This window comes from Eptatretus burgeri, chromosome 12, assembly GCF_056783735.1.
Source record: "Eptatretus burgeri isolate ZD-2024b chromosome 12, Ebu_testis_v1, whole genome shotgun sequence".
In the NCBI taxonomy this organism is placed as follows: Eukaryota; Metazoa; Chordata; class Myxini; order Myxiniformes; family Myxinidae; genus Eptatretus; species Eptatretus burgeri.
Genome location: NC_140972.1, coordinates 53,604,757 through 53,622,662, shown reverse-complemented (window position 1 = coordinate 53,622,662; position 17,906 = coordinate 53,604,757). Strand labels below are relative to the sequence as shown.

The 17,906-nt window shown below is 39.4% G+C and overlaps 1 long non-coding RNA gene across 1 annotated transcript; it reads left to right on the top strand.

Annotated features, from left to right (window-relative positions):
- The first annotated feature begins 3,231 nt into the window (after positions 1-3,231).
- Positions 3,232-8,942, top strand: LOC147015640 (uncharacterized). Its single transcript, XR_015049772.1, has 3 exons — positions 3,232-8,112; positions 8,488-8,545; positions 8,779-8,942. It is a non-coding gene; the product is annotated as an uncharacterized LOC147015640 (long non-coding RNA).
- Positions 8,943-17,906: the final 8,964 nt, after the last annotated feature.

Here is a 17,906-nt window from a genome sequence, read left to right as displayed (position 1 = left end):
CTGTAAAAAGGGGAGGGGGTAGTGTTGTGGTTGACGAAATTCGCAAACCACCATTCAGGTCCCTTAGGTGAGATATCTCTGTAAGTATATGTGTAGTTAGGCCCAAACCCGTTGTTTAGAGGGAATAAATGTCATTCATGCGGGCTGCGACCCTTTTAGATATCCGTTTTTCTTTTACTATCTTTATTTTGGACCAGCCGCCATTACTACCACCACCAACCACGTCTCAACAGCCATCACACAACAACCACCAACCGCAACGCCGCTTCACAACAACAGCCACGACCTTTACCGTCACAACTCGCCCTCGCAACCATCGCATCACCGTCATTCCCACGCCGCTTGTGGGCACCGATACTGGACTCGTGCAGGGCGCGCACCGAGCAGGGGTGCAAAAGCGCCGGCCTTTCCGAAGAAAACGGATCAAAAACGACTCACGCCCACTTCTGTTCCGTCCTATCGGCGAGCGTGGGGCGATTTGGCCCCGCCTCCAGGTGCGTTGGAGTAATATCGCAATATGTAAATTCATGGATCAAAAAGCATTCACGCCCACTTTTCCTCGGTCCAATGGGGAGCCAGTTAGAGGTGAAGGGTCGGAGGTAAAGGGTCGAAGGTGAAGGAGCGAGGCCACGGGGCATATAAGGGGCCGCGCTCGCCAAACAGTTCAGTTCGGAGGGGAGAGAGTGAAGAGTTCGGAGCCAGTGAAGAGTTGGGACGAGTCAAGAGAGGAGACGGAGAGGGCGGTTGGACGGAGCTGTGGAGAGGTGGCGTCGGCGAAGACGGTCGAGGGGGTGCTCGTGTCGGAGTCGGGGAGCTGCGGAGGGAGAGGCCGGCGGCGCGACCGAGTTCGTGGTGGAGACGCTCGTCGCGGGACCCGAGACAGGGAGATATCCTCCTTCCCCCCGAGCATCAACAACCCCCTCCTGTTTCCCCCCGCGCTGAGATAGTGCGAGAAGGGTGCCCCGTTCCCACCCCATACCAGGCAGTCCCAGCGAGGCCGCGGAGTCGGGGCGCCAGCGCCATTTTGCGGCTCATCACCAGACGGGTAGGCCCGACGCGGTCTCGGCCCCAGGCCCGCCTACCCCCCTCATCCTTGAGGGTGGTCCTTTTCTTTTGCTTTGGGTGTATGTGTTGTCAGCGCCGTCTGTGAAGTAAAACTGTATAAGTGTTGCCGTGTGCTCGGTAGTCGGTTAGATCTGCATTGTTGCATTTGCTTTTTGTGCATTATTGTTGTGTTCCTTCTCCTTTTACATTTGCTTTTTGTGTAATTGTATATGTGTGCTTTCCGTTCATCGCGAAATAAATGTGCTTATTGTTGAGCTGTTTTCCCGTTTCGCTTCGTCTTTTCCTTTATTGAATCTCCATCTTACTTCACGTAAAGGGTTGGTCGTGGGATAAAATGCCCGATAATTAATCGAACCGTCGAGGCCGACGATAACACCACTCGGTTATCCCGATAGTACGGAACGGGTCGCTTAAAGTGGCCCGTGTCCGAAGTCGACCTGCGGCGAGGTGCGATCGCCCGGTCTACCCTCCGTGTGGGTACTTAGGTAGGTCGAATTTGGCGAGCAACCCTATCTCACGCGGGGGGCCGATTGGCACGATCGTGGTGAGGCCGAAAGGTCCACCCGTGACTAGTTCCCGGCGTTAGTCCGAGAGGGTCACGAAGGGATTGTCCGTCCAGTGGGCGACGTGCCGCGATTCGAGTTACGTGGCCGTTCGCACGCCGGCGGGCGCGAATCCGCAACAATATATACATATATATATATATATATATATATATATATATATATATATATATATATATATATATATATATATACATACATACATACATACATACATACATATATCATTATATCATTACGGCTGCAGAAATTCGCAATACACCATAAAGGGTCCTTAGATCAGTGATGACGATAAGTAATTGTGTAGTTAGATTTCCCCACCGTTGTTTAGAGGGAATTTCCGTGTTCACCGGGCTGCGACTCTTTGAGATAGCCGTTTTTCTGTTCTGTCATTATTTTGGATCAAACCACCAACACCACCTTCACCATATACACCACCACCATCTTCGCCACTTCCCGCACTCCGAACGCCGTCCTCCACGGACCACGCGGCGAAGATCTCCGCGGCACGAGCCAGTACAGGAAGGACGCAGGATTGCTGCAAGAAAGACTCTTGCGGGGCCTGAACGGACTTCTCCCGCCTGAATTCTTCCGCCTGAATTTTCCCCGCGCTTGGTGTGAAGGGAAGGGAAGGGGTGGGGCGGCTCGCTCCCAATTGGTGGATGCGCGGCGTGAGGCGGTCGGAGTGAGGGCACGCCCCCTTTTGAGAGGCTTCTCGAAACGCCTCGAAGGGAGGTGTAGCCGAGAACGGGGCGGAGCGACGGGCGGAGCCCCGCTCCATGAAGGACGGACACGCGCGGGGCGCGCCCTCTTCCTCTTCGCTCGTCTGCTCTTGGAGTCTTTGTCACCTGGGTCTTCGTTGCTGAGTTTTTGTCGTCCGAGAGTTGCTGAGTCTTTTGTCGTCTTGGCACTCGACTTCGTCTTTGTCTTGCTCTCGTCTTGGTCCTGCGCTCGCGGCTTGGCGAGCGGCCTGTCCAGGGAGGCACGGACGGGAGACGCGGCAGCGCCAGTTGTGGTGGACCTGCGTGTCCGAACGAGGAGTGACGGAGAGGGTTCACTGGCCGCGAGAGGTGTCGGGGCCAGGCGCGACCACGCTAACGGTCGTGGGAGGAGGACTCGACGGCCACCAAGGGAAGTCCCTACTTTCTTTTCGGGTTTTTGTTTGGATGCTGTGGTGCAGTGTCCTGTAAGTAGAACTGTGTAAGTGACTGTGCTTGTAAATAATAATTATAGTCTGTGGTATTGCTTTCTGTTTACTTGTCGCCTGTACATTGCATGACTGCCTTGCTTTTGAATATGTGTGCTTCATAATAAATGTCCTTGTGTGCAATGTATCCCGTTCGTCGCGTCCTCCTTTCACCACATTGAAAGTGCCATCTTCAGCCCCCCCCCCACCACCCCGAACAAACGGACGCCAACGTTGTCAGACGGGATGAAAACCCGTCATTCTTGTTACAAAAACAGCTAAAATTGATGACAAAGCGGCCGAAATTGAAACCAACACTAATTACGGTCGCAAGAGCAGATATCATGGAAACCAACATGTTTATTCTACACACAAGAACGGTCAATCCCGAAATAGATTGGTGGGGAATGGAAGCAAGATTGGTTATTTCCGTCGCGAAACGTCCGAGAGCGAAACAAAAGCGGTTCATTCCGGTTACTGTAGTGCGAACAAGATGGCGGATGCAGTAGAACGACCTGTTACGGTATGTAAATTTTTAGTGCTTGTGCCTCGAATATAAAAGTAATATAGATAATATATAGTGGGTAGTACTTGATGTAGTTTTAACAATTTATTAAACCGAATTTTGTTGTGATGATAATGTTTGGTTTGCCTGTATTTCGAGCCCCCGAGTGAAGGATCGCTAGTTGTGTAGGCCCAGTTCAACATCGGGGATCGTGTATGGGATCTTTTTACAGTTTTTACTTCATATTAACTTTGTTATTTTATTGGAATTTGCAATTTATTATTACTATCAAATTTTACCTCTTGCAAATATAAACTATCAATCGTCACTGATCGCTCCAGCACGGGGGCACGAATTACACGAAATGTAAGCCACACATCAAGTCAAGAGGGCGCATTTATCGCTGCTTGTATAGTATCCCGTACCACAAACGGGTTTTCATTAACAGACATGATATATTCAAGGCAGACTACGTTAAAGTTAACTTGCCATAACTTAAAGAACTTTTCAAGCCGCCATGTTTTCCACGTTATGGTAACCGGAATGAATCGCTTTCGCTTTGGTCTCCGCCGTTTCGCGACGGAAATAACCGATGTTGATTCCCCACCGTTTTATTTCGGGATTGACCGTTCTTGCGTGTAGAATAAACGTGTTGGTTTCGGTTATATATTGCTATTGCGACCATAATTACTGTGTTGGTTTCAATTTCGGCCGCTTTTTCATCAATTTTAGCTGTTTTTGTAACAATGACGGCTTTTCATTCCGTCTCGCAACGTTGGCGTCCGTTTGTTAGGGGGGCCTGATCTTGCATCGTGGAATGAGTAGAGGGTTTTGAACACCCGAGTAAAGAAGAATCTAAAACCGTCGAGGTCGGCGATAACACCGCTCGGTTATCCCTGTAGAAAGGAACAAATTGCTTAAGCGGTTCATGTCCTAAGCCGACCTGTGGCATGGTGCAACCTCTCGGTAGGTTACCCGTGTGGGTATTTAGGTATATCGACATTCGGCGATTCACCCTATTTCGCGCGGGTGGAATACGGACTGGGTTGTGGTGAGTAGGGTGGATATACTGGTTCTGGCTCAGTTTTCCCCATGTAAATGAATGGGGGATTTTCAGCGATTCCTATTTTTTTTCCCTAAAAATAAACCCCCTTTTTATCCCAACGTATATTTATTTGTCCCCCCCTTTTAACCTGGAGGTTGAACAGCTCACTCATTGAACCTATAAAGATTTGTTCATTCTCAAATTCCTTCAATAGATTAATTTTCTTTGCACAATAATCCCCATCTAAAATATTGACAAACAAAACATTTGAATCTTTATATTTTTTAAGATACCCCTTTTGTGCCATTACAAAATGATAAACTTCTCTTAATGCTCTTGTTTGACCACCTCCTGAGCCACATATCATTTTTGTGTATAAACCACGCCATAAAAAAAGTTTTGTTCCAAATATTTTCAGTTCATGCCGTGAAAATGAGGAAGTGTTTTTTTGACACGGTTGTGCTGTGTGAATGAGGAAGTGGTTTTGGACAGTCATGCTGTGAAAAAATAGGAACTATTGTGTGAGACAAGGTCTCGTGTTTATATTTTATCTCAGAACACGAACTGAAAACATTTGAATCAAAACCATTTTAGGGCATTTTAAGTATGTTTTGAAAATGATTCATACAATTTGAGAATATATCTCCCAGTTATTTTCCAAGCTGTCTCTCCCGAAGCGTCATTTCCTGTGGCCACACCCAATGATTAAGCAATCTCCTCATCGTTGCTTTATAAGTGATTCGCCAGACAAAGTTTCTGCCAGACGGGATTTTCATTTTTACAACTGAGACATGAGCGATCTTTCTTCCGCGAACAAAACAGCTCAACACAAAGTTGGTAAGCCTGAGTAGGGTGGATTTACTGATTCTGGCTCACTTTTCCCCATGTAAATGAATGGGGGATTTTCAGCGATTCCCTTTTTTTTCCCTAAAAATAAACCCCCTTTTTATCCCAAGGTATATTTATTTGTCTCCCCTTTTAACCTGGAGGTTGAACCTCATTGAATTGAACACCTGAGGGTTGAACAGCTCACTCATTGAACCTATAAAGATTTGTTCATTCTCAAATTCCTTCAATAGTTTAATTTTCTTTGCACAATAATCCCCATCTAAAATATTGAAAAACAAAACATTTGAATCTTTATATTTTTTAAGATACCCCTTTTGTGCCATTACGAAATGATAAACTTCTCTTAATGATCTCATCTGACCACCGCCCGAGTTGCAAATCATTTTTGTGTATAAACCACGCCATAAAAAAAGTTTTGTTTCAAATGTTTTCAGTTCATGCCGTGAAAATGAGGAAGTGTTTTTTTGACACGGTCGTGCTGTGTGAATGAGGAAGTGGTTTTGGACTGTCATGCTGTGAAAAATAGGAACTATTCTGTGAGACAAGGTCTCGTGTTTATATTTTATCTCGGAACACGAACTGAAAACATTTGAATCAAAACCATTTTAAGTATGTTTTGTAAATGATTCATACAATTTGAGAATATATCTCCCAGTTATTTTCCAAGCTGTCATTTCCTGTGTCCACACCCAATGATTAAGCAATCTCCTCATCGTTGCTTTATAAGTGATTCACCAGACAAAGTTTCTGCCAGACGGGATTTTCATTTTTACAACTGAGACATGAGCGATCTTTCTTCCGATGAACAAAACAGCTCACTACAGTGTTGGTAAGTTTGTGTATGGTTTTCTCTTTGAACGATGAAGCAATCGATTTTAAATTAAATCATGATAGTTCTGATATACAGTAAGTCCTCGCTTTTCGCAAGGGTTGCGTTCCTGGAAAACCTTATGATAAGCGAAACTGTGTTAAACAAAACATATTTTCCCATAGAAACCAATGTGTTAAAGGGGGGATGTGTTTTTGGCTCGGAATTTTTTGGACATAAACACAAATAAACAAAACACACTCCTCGAGTCGTGGAGACTTACCCCGAGGCTGGAGGAACGGAGTTGATTGCGGTGGATAAGTCACACTTGCGGAGTGGCAGAATCGTCCCCCTCTTCACTTGACACTGTGCTGTCACTTTCTTCACCAGCAGGAACGGTCTCTTGGCAGCTGGTTGAAGGAGCATCGTGGATGGTGGATGGAGTTGGTGCTGCATCTTTTGGCTTGAAAAATGCATGGAGAGTGGGCTGGATGGCTTTCTTTTTCTTTGCTGCATAACGTTCCTTGTAGCAACAAAGGGCATCATAAACAACACAGCTAAAATCAGTGCTCCTTTCAAGATTTGGATCTTGCTCGATAACAAATTCTGTGGGACTTTCAAATGAGCTGAGGATTTGGCTGAGGTTTTTCATGGTGAGATGCTTGGATGAAGGTGTCACAGCATCTTCTTCTTCCTCAAGAGCCCACTGCTGTTCCAACTCCATAAGATCTTCATTGCTTAAGGGTTCTGCATGAGACTCCAGTAAGTCATCCACGTCCTCTTCGTCAACCTCTTCAAACCAACCTCCTGCGCCAGGTCTACAATTTGACTTGTAATCAACGGAACATCAGCAAACCCCGTGAAATTGTGGACACACTCGGGCCACAATTTCTTTCACACAGCGTTCATTGTGGAGGCACTTGCCTCCGCCCATGAATCCTCAATGTTTTCCAAAGCTATTTTTATGTTGTATGTTCGCCAAAGCTGCTTGATTGATAGCTTGTCCTTATCAGTTTTTTTGATAAGCTGCAGCATGGTATGCTGAACATAATAGGCTTTAAAAGCAGCAATAACTCCCTGATCCATAGGCTGTAAAAGTGAGGTAGTATTTGGTGGTAAAAATACTACCTGCACGTTTTCACACCAGTCTTCCATTTGCTGAGGATGGGCAGGAGCATTGTCTACAAGCAGCAAAGATTTGTTGTCAATGTTGTTCTCCTTGGAGATACTTCTCAACATGATTGGAGAAGTAATTGATCACGTAATCGTGGGTCAATGCCCTAACAAACGACGCGCTTTTTCTTGTATCACAGCAAGAGATAAAGGCATGCGACGTTTAGTTTGATCTTCTATCCACACACATAATAAACGCTTCATGTTGTGCATGGCACCATCTCTCATTCTCGTTAGTGTCGTTGCACTCGAACTGGTCGCAATCTGTGATATTTTCTTTATCTTTGCCGAACTTTGAACGATCGAATGTACAGTCGATGCAGCGATTGCTGCGCGCGGCCGATTTCCGTTGTCCCTTCACCTCGTTCATGTCTTTTAATTATATCCAATTTCACCTTCAATGTGACAGCCTTTCGTTGTCGCTTGAAACGAGGTGTGCTTGGCAAAAGACTTGCGGGTCGCTTGGGATTCATACAGGAAGGTATGCAGGCGAGCATGAAGAGAATACGTACAGTACAGCATACAGTACATGCGCAGTAAAGTGAAAGTGTGTTTATGCGCATCCTGTGTGATTGTTGTTTTTTGCAGGCAGTTTGAAACTTTTTTTTGCGTTTTTCCTTGCAATGACATTACGATAGGCATAAAATGTTTGCGATAATTGAAAAATTGGTCATTAAAACTAAATTACGAAAAATCGAAACTACGATATGCGAACTTCCGGTTAGCGAGGACTTACTGTATATATTTTTTCCCTGACAGGTCGTTGGAAGAAATTGAGTTTACATATCACGATGAGGTGCATCAAATGAATACTCTTATTGAAGAGATCAATGATTTTAGAAGAGAATTGAAAGACATTTATAATGAGTGGTACGAAGTCTTATCACGTCCTCTGATCTCGAAGGAATTAAACCAATGGTGAGACACGTGTGTGTGTGTGTGTGTGTGTGTGTGTGTGTGTGTGTGTGTGTGTGTGTGTGTGTGTGTGTGTGTGTGTGTGTGTGTCTCTCTGTCTGTCTTTCTACCTACCTCTCTCTGCTCTTATTGAAGAGGTCAATGATTTATGACTGGTACGAAGTCTTATCACGGTCTCTGATCTCGAATGAATTAAACCAATGGTGAGACACGTGTGTGTGTGTGTATATATGTGTGTGTGTGTGTGTGTATGTGTGTGTGTGTGTGTGTGTGTGTGTGTGTGTGTGTGTGTGCGTGTGTGTTGCTTTCCCTGTCTGTTTGTATCTCTCTCTGTCTGTCTCTTCATCTATACCCTTGACTTATTATTTTTTTTTTCAGCACTATCACACAACATAAGCTGTTGAAGCAATCTTGTACAACACATGATTTTCTGGAGGTAAATGTTTCTGAATTATTATTAATATCACTCTCTCTTTAGAATGTCGTCTTATGTTGGTTGCATCATTAGTTTGGACGCGGTTTTGTCAGTACACTGGAATTCATTTTATTGACCTTGAAAGGATGACAGGCTCCTGGTGTGTTGATTCAGTGGTCAACGAGGCTTACTCATATTACCATGTAATTATCTTTATAAAACCTAATTATTATCCACTTTTTGTTTCAAAACAGAATATGGTGTCTGAGTTTCAAAATCACAAGACATCTGAAGAAGATTGCTGGGGAAGATTATACATTCTCGCAAATGAATATTTAATATTTTCAATATTAATAAATTTTATTTGTTTTGTTTACAATTACTTGATTTTAAATTTCAAAAAAGGATTAAGACATGAAGGGGAGGGTAGGTGCGCCCCCCCAATGACCCATCACCCCCTCATCCCATCCCTCCCCTCCCCATGTGTGTGTGTGGGGAAGGGTGGGGGTGGGATGAGGGAGGTGGTGGGTCAAAGGTGGGGGCGCACGGGGGGGATGAGGGGGGTGGGGCTTGTGTGGGCGGGGCTTGTGTGGGCGGGGCTTGTGTGGGCGGGGCTTCGGTGGGGCTTGTGTGGGTGGGGTGTGTGTGGGAGGGCTTGTGTGGGCGGGGTGTGTGTGGGTGGGGCTTGTGTGGGTGGGGCTTGTGTGGGTGGGGTTTATGTGGGTGGAGCTTGTGTGGGAGGGGTTTATGTGGACAGGGTTTATGTGTGTGGAGTTTTTGTGTGGAGCTTGTGTAGGCAGGGCTTATGTGGGAGGGGTTTATGTGGGCAGGGTTTATGTGGGCAGGGGTTTATGTGGGTGGAGCTTATGTGGGAGGGGTGAATGTGGATGAGGCTTATGTGGATGAGGTTTGTGTGGATAAATGGATGGGTGGAGAGATGGGTGGATGGGTGGATGAGTGGAGCTTGTGTGGATGGGTGGATAATTTTTTAATTAAATAAACATGTTGTGTGTGGGGAACTAATTAACTAATCACTAATTATGTGAATATGATGAATATGGGTGGAGCTTGTGTGGGGTTTGTGTGTGTGGAGCTTGTGAGGGGTTTGTGTGGAGCTTGTGTGGGGTTTGTGTGGGGTTTGTGTGGGCGGGGCTTGTGTGGGTGGAGACAAAAAGGGGCGGAGTCAAAAAATTTCAATTTATCTTTGTCTTTTGTAATTCCTGTGAATAAAATGAACCTAAAATCTCTTCCCCTTCCAAATCATATATTTTATAAGTCCAAGGAACCGTATCTATTACATCAACAATTTATAAAAGTTATTTCGTCCATCGTTCAGTAAAACCCTTTTCAAAATGAGATTTCCACCTATATATTCTTACGATATCACCAACTTTGAACTTAGGTTTTCTGACATTAATCTCTTTTTCATATTTTAATTTTGTAAATGTTTCTGATGGTTTCATATTTGTTGACGTGTGAATCGTGTCATTATACTTATCCACAATATCCTGAATAAAAGATGACCATTGTTGTGAACCGAGTTGTGTGAATTTTTTATATAGTCTCTCTTTTAAGGTACGATTAAAACATTCAACAACAACTGCCTTCCCTTCATTAAAGGTACTGTATAATGTAATACTGTTATTTTTTAGATAATTCATAAATGTCTTGTTATAAAACTCTCTACCCTCATCAGTCCACAATTTTTTAGGTTTTCTCTTACTTTTATTAAATATCTGTTGAAAGGCTAACATAAGAGTATTACCTGTTTTGTTTTTTAATGGGACAACCCATACATATCTACTCCTCAAATCAATAACGGTGAAAGCATACTTGTACCCCTTATCATTATTGAGTTCAATCAAATCAGCAGACCAGATATAATCAACTTCCTTGGAATAAACTTTCCTTCTCTGAAACTTTGTGAATATTGGTTTATGTAATTCATCAGCTAATTGCTCTTCAGTCTTAATGGCATCATTAGAGCCTATAAGTTTTTTGAATTTCCAAGTCCAAGTTTCAATTTAGCACTGATCATATTCTTCACAATGAACCGATCAACTTTTTCTCTCAAGGTTGGATTTTGTATCAGACAAATTATACAACATTTCTCTATCGGCTTCATGCTTTTCTTCCAACGTTGTGGTATTCCCATAATCAATATCGTGTCTCATGCACACTTCATCAACTCTATTGATTGGTTTACTCCAGGATTTAGGATTGTCTGCCTCATCTAATCTTTTATCCAAGTTTGTGCCTGGACCACAGAAAGAATACCCTGGAAGATGTAATTCCCCTGGTATTCCAGTAGTTGTTAATTTACTTCCTGATAAAAACTTTTGTATATCTCCTCCGAGTTTGTGTTTGGAGATAAATTGATTTTTTTTTGAACCACACACCGAACATATACCTTTTTGTATAACCCTGTTATTTTTACTTTTAATATATGAAATATTTATAGTATTAGTTTTCTTTTTACATTTGAGACAATAACTCATTTATTTATGAGAAAAATTCCTGCAAAGTGCAAAAAACCTTTTTAGTTTCCAACATGCACATTTGAATCTTAATTTTTAAAACGTAAAGAATCCTTAGAAATGCCTTCACTCTCTCCTCCATTTATTAAAAAAAAAACTTGAATTAAAATGAATATCTTGTCGATGTCAATAGTCTTGTCGGAAGTATTGCAAATAGACTTGTCAATTCTTTGTTTTCCTCCTCGGTGGGTTGAGTTATTTTCTGTAATACCACCAATCTTTTTTGAATCTCACTGGTTTCCATATTTTCATATTTATTTAGTCTCGCTCTTTCCTCCCTCTCCTCCCTCTCCTCCCTCTCTCTTCTCTCTTTCCTCCCTCTCTCTCTTCTCCCTTTCCTCCCTCTCTTTCTTCTCCCTCTCCTCCTTCTCCTTTTCCTCCTCTTCCCTCTCTTCTTCAACTCCTTCCTCATCCCTTACTATCCTTGAATCGCTTACACCCCATAGAATATTATACATATATTCATCAGGATTTCTTGTTATTCCTGTATCCAAAATATTTTTTTTTACAACAGGAAACCAATAAAATTTCTTTTGAATTTCTAAAAGCGCCTTACCTTTTCTTAACTTTATAATTTTTTCATTATTTCACATTCTAATTAAATCTAAAGTTGTCGGTTTATCAACATCAGCATAATGCCAATCTTTTATTGAAAATACCTCATTCTTATGTTGTAGAACATATTTATTAAAATATCGAATACCCTTTTCTTGAAGGTATGCTTGGACACAGAAATGATAATTTTCTTGAAGCCTTCTTGCTGTCATTTATGTATTAGAAATATATGTTAGAATAATATTATGGCACGAAACACCTCCCCATCTTCCCATAGTTAAATCATTTTGTATTTCCTTACTTATTATATGTAACCCTGTTTTTTCTGTTTTCATGAGATAAACAAGGGCAAAACCATTATTATATTTACCCTTATTAAATTCTTTTATTTGTTGTTTACTAATCGTGGACCCACAAAACTCATTCTCGATACCAAGTGGATAATATTCTTCCTTACGAGATGGATTTAATTGTTCCAGGTCTTCGAGGTTAATTTTAAATGACCAATTATACCCTAAATCATTCATATCATACCCCCATTGTTCTATTCTCATACAAATGATACGCCCTTCTTTATAAAAATTTATTTTAATTCGAACTGTGAATTCTGTATGACCTGGAGATAATATCAACACTTCTGTATCTTTGGAATACACAGCCGTTTTATTTAAGGATATATATTGTGATAAATCGCTTAATCTCACCAAGTCATTCGCGTCAGTTGGGCTTGGATAATTTTTTTATTTAAAAGCATTTTTCATGTTAATATTTTTGGTTATATTATATTTATGTCGTTCAGCCTGTGCCTTTGTGTAATAATTTGATAAATCAATATCCAGTTCTTGAGATACACCAAAGATAGAACCATCTTTACCAACATAAGTCATTTATATTAGATTAAAAATAATATCATAAAATTTTTTATTTTTGTTGAGTTGAAATAACACATATAGACATAATTGACCACAACACTTGGAATTTAATTCTTGGACTTGAAATGTTTGATAAACACCATTCTGTAAGAATTTTATGACTTCAACAGGTGGTGGAAGACCAAAACTATCAAAATAATATTTGTCTTGACTATTAAAAATACAAACCCAATGAGAACCGTTCCCATTATTATCTTCTAAGTTCATAATAATATTCTTTGTATGTTTCGGCACATTTGTTAATTCATCTCTCATACAAATAACCACATTATGAATTTTTTATTTCTTACAATATTTAACAAGTTGTAAATTTGATGTTGTATTCTTTCCAAATTCTTTCAACCACTCATCAATGCTCATTTATTTTTTAGAAAGATATAATCCATTACCTCTTTTCGTTAATTTTACACCTGCTTGTGCTATAGAAGAAAGCATATCTCCAACTAACAATCTCGCTTTATCAGGCAGACCTTCAAGTTTTTCAGCAAAATCTACAATTACACCACTTCCACTAATTTGTTTCTCCAACTCTTTGTTATGTCTTTCCAATTCTTTTTGAACCTGGAGTTGAGCCTTCCTTTCGTTGGCAGTTTTCACCGCTGTTGAAATACCACCCGTCAATGCTCCAACCGCACTTAAACCAGCAAATAAAGGAATTAGAAATGGGAGAAATCCTCCACTCGTCTCTCTTATTGAATATTTTTTCAACATTGGTTTTGTCATTTTAATTTTAAGTGAGCCAGTGTCATTCAAGATTTTAACCTGTTCTCTTGTGAGCAAAACATCAATTCTTACTGCTCCTTTTCTCTGAATTGTATTAACGTTAATCGTACAAGGCTTTTGATTTTGAACACAAGATGATAGTTTATGAAGATTGATTTGATTAACATATACCCCAGTTGGTACTTTGCCACTCATTTATTTAACAAAAAATTATGTGAGACTAATCATCACACCATTATCTGTATTAATCTGCAATTCTGTTTCTTCCAAAAGCAAACAATATGTATCAACTTCTTCACTCTCTCCTCTTTCAATGTATAGGGAAGTATCCACTCGATTAGACTTTATAGTTTCCTTTTGAGTGCTCAGGTCAAACGCATAGATTGTATACAAACTTTTAAATGCTGTCATATCCAAAATAGGTTCTTTATTTCCATTACTTTCACACACCTTTTGGTAAGACTTGTATGCTTCAGCAAAATCATTTTTTCCCAATTAATTTCCAATCTATCTCGTGGATAAAATGTTCCATCTAGAGAAACGCGAAGTTGTTTCACCTTAGCATTATCACTCAATGCATTATTCTTATCAGTCGCAGTATCACCATCTGGCTTTTTAAAAATGATCCACAGATATCGTGGCTTTCCTTCCAGAACACCCAAATTCCACGTGTAAGTAGTTTGGTTGAGTTTAACGTGTTGACATCTTCTTTTGAGGCATGATACACTGAGTGGTTTCTTTGAGTTAAGTCTTCGATTCAACATCTCTTCTGTTTTAAGATTAGGAGTATATTCACTGATATACCAACTCATTTCCTCAATTACAAATTTATTCTGATCACCAAAAGCACTACCAACACCAAAAAGCAATTGATTTTCATTATCATTCCTTTGTAGTTGAAATCTAATTTTAAGACCATACAGAACTTTATCATGATCACAAAATCCAAATATACCTTTAAGAGGAACTGCCACAGTAAAACTATTTTCTGCTTTTGTATCATCATTATACATTCCTTTCCTTTGAGTATATCCAGGGTCTGTGTTTGTTCCCGTTGACATATCAGGAATAAAACCTTCGACAAACCCCTTTCCCATTCTATCACTGAATGTATAGAGTGTAAATTTCATCATTTCAGATACAGCAGAGACATAATCAACCGCTTCAACTTCTTGTGTTCCAATATACAAACGCACACTATCAAACATTTTCTAGAAGAAATCATTTACAAGTGTAGCGTTTGTGTTATTCCCAGCTTTAGTGAATTTAAATTTACACAACAAGAAACTTTCGGAGAGATTCAAATAGGTTTGTTGATTATTTATTTCAAAACTTTTTGTACCATTCGTATTCCAGTCTGTTCCAGTTATTGCATCTACCTTGAAGTAATCTTCTTTTTTAGTGGAGTTTGAGATAATAATAGTATCATCCAAATCATAGATACTATCAATTGCTTCCATACTTGTATTTATTTAGGAAAAAAGATGTTAAAACTTTTGAAACCCTGATCCAAGTATTTGAATTATTTTCTGTCGTTCTTGGGGGGACAACTGAGTTTTGCCTTTCTTAATTTCTTTTATTGCTTGTAATTTATGAGATTCCTTCTGGGCATCTTTTATGCTCTTTACAACACCTGCTACATTTCCCACAGCAGAAGCAGTTGAACCAATTAGATCTTTATGTTTAAGAATAGTTGAACCAATACCCATTAGAGTATCAATTATCCCATCTCCTCTAAATTGATGTCCAACACCCCTTTATCTCTTAGGTTTATAGTATCCTCTACCAAGATACATACCTTCACCCTTGTAGTATGGGGAAAGGAACATCCCATCCCCTGTAATTATTTTATATTTTCCCAACTCGTGTTTCCTCACAATATCCATCATATTTATTTATTGGAAAACTTCACGTAGGTGAATTCTGATGGATATAACTTCTCCATTAAAAGAAATCACACGATTATCTTGGTCGGATATCCTAAAATTTACTCTGTGTATGGTTTTTCCTGACACAGGGAGATAAACCAATTTTTTGGGTTCCATATTGAATTTATAACCAATTGGGGTTGAGTATGCGCTGAATGAAAATATTGTATTTGTTTTTTCTCCATCATTATAAGCACCATCAATCAAATCACAGTGAATTAACACCGAATTTATTCCTGAGGATATTTGAATGACATTATCACTGTAAAACGTCCCATTAGTTTCAATCTTTTTTGAGGAGAAACCCAATAACTCTCTAAATGAATTATCAATTGTGAAATCAACCTTGTAGTTATTTTTAACTTTAATCGTTGATTTTGAAGTATGTTTTTGAATGTTTATAACAATATTTTTTTGGTTCATCACCCTGTTCTTTCATAAGACGAGCAATTTCGGAAGATATTTGAGAAATCTCATATGCTCCGGGTGAGACTGTTATCGTTTTATATCCACTTCCGGGATTATAACTAAACTTGTCATTTTTATCGGTTATATTAAATAAGGTATTATAAGTTTCCATGGACAATAAAGATGCCTCATATTCTTTTGTTGTGTCAAGTTGTAGTGGGTATGGGAATGAAGATGTGTGGTCGCTTGTTGTGAAATTAAAACTCAGGATTGTGCTTCTCATCTTATTTAATATGAGATAAAATGTCTTTATATTGATATTTATTAATTATTTTCATGTTCATCAACTGGTCTAAAATGGCTGATGCTTCATTAAAACAATTGTTATTTCCAGCCTTCTTACTACCTAACAACAATAACAGTCTATTAACTAATTGCGATGGGTCATTTGGAAGAAAACTAACACCTGAACCAAGGATACTTAAAGCCTGAATAATGTGTTTCTCCTTCTCATTCTTCCTACTTTTACCAGAAAGAATAACCCTATAATTTGGAGTGTTCAGCAGATCAATATATATACTCTATCATCATTATTTTTCCATATCCAATGGTTTATCAATATACTTTGATTCATCCCTCACAGTTGAACCTTGTCTTCCATCTTTTGTGAGAAGAAACATTAATCTCGGAGTTAGTTTAGCAGGGGGTTGAGCAGAACCCAAGAACCTTAATTCATCATTAAATATCAATATCTTTTCTTGAACAAGATGAAATATTGCTGGATGTTCTGTTGGAATGAGTCCTGCTTTGGTTTTTGAATCCGCTGAATATTCTTTGTTTTGAAGAGCATTCACAATATAATCAGGGAGTCGATTAATCTCTTCCAGTTGTTGAAATAAACCTTCATCATCATATACCTTTAATTCTCTAAAATGCTCTAATTCTTACTCCGTCATTTGATCAAAATCTTTTAACATTTGAAGTTTTTTAGGAGTATATTCTACTGTGGGAACTGTGGAAACATCTTTCATTTTTTCTTGGGAAGTTTTTAAAAGTGGTTTAAAAAATATCTCTTGTTTTCTTTCAAATGCTTCTTCGCCCGTTAGTTTCTGTCTGCGTTTCTTCTTTATGTCTTCCTGCTGTTTTACAACTTTTGAAACCAACTCTTGATGTTCCTTAAATCTTCTTGCTCTTTCTTTTGCATCCATTTATTTATTGTAAAATATCATTTAATGAATTGTAAAGATCAACAGGGAAATTTTCCTTTTCTTCATCATTCAAGTAGATGTGTTCAAATAAATCCTTTTCTTTAAATATTTCATCAAATTCTTTATTAACATTAATGCGAGTTGTAATTTCTTCTTCACTAATACTTGCATCTCTGCTTTTCATACGTTTGCGTTGAGTTTCTTCATCAACATCAAAACTGAATGATAAAATCTTCACTCCGCTCAGATGTTTAATATAATTTGTCTCGTTCCTTCTGGATTAGTTTCTTTTATCCCAACACCACCAGATTTTAGTTTCCTTAACTCACTCTTACAATGTGAATATTTTGTTGTACCAAGAGAAACCTCCTCAAATATTTGACCTTCATTCCTCAATCGCATATGTTCCTCCACTGAAATATAGTGAGAATCTTCACCTTTTACTTCTCCAGGTCTTATTGCTCTAGTTGTTGTTGATACAATGCGTATCACGGGGTGTTTTTCAAGTAAATTTACAATATTCTCATTTGTACTACACAAGAACCTTGATTTATGAAAGTTTTTTCCAGAAGCAGATTTACCTACAAGATTTACAATAATAGTTGTCATTTATATGTGTAATTGTTTATAAAACAAAAAATATATCCCTTAATATCTCATCTTGTTTCACAACAATATATTTATATTTTTCAGTCGTGTGCTTCATGTAATCCTCAAATTTCTTTTTACTACATAATGTAGAACAATTATCTCTCCAAAAATTATTGATATCTATTGAATTTAACTTGAATAAAATAAAAGTATTAGCATTGTTTCTGATGGAACGACGAGGAAGTTGAAAGTACGATTGACTAAGATAAATACAATTACAAGAAGAATGTCTCCCTCTTGTGTAGTAGCTGTCCATTACCGTTTGGTTTCTCTCATTAACACAATCATCAAAGATAACGAGGTTCTTTTTTGATTTATCCAAATCTTGGGGAGATGGTATATCATCCGTATTATCACTAAGAATACAAGTTATAGGATTTGATTTCTTTTTACATCTCTGTGTATCACAAAATAGTTGAATTATATCTTCAATGTTATAA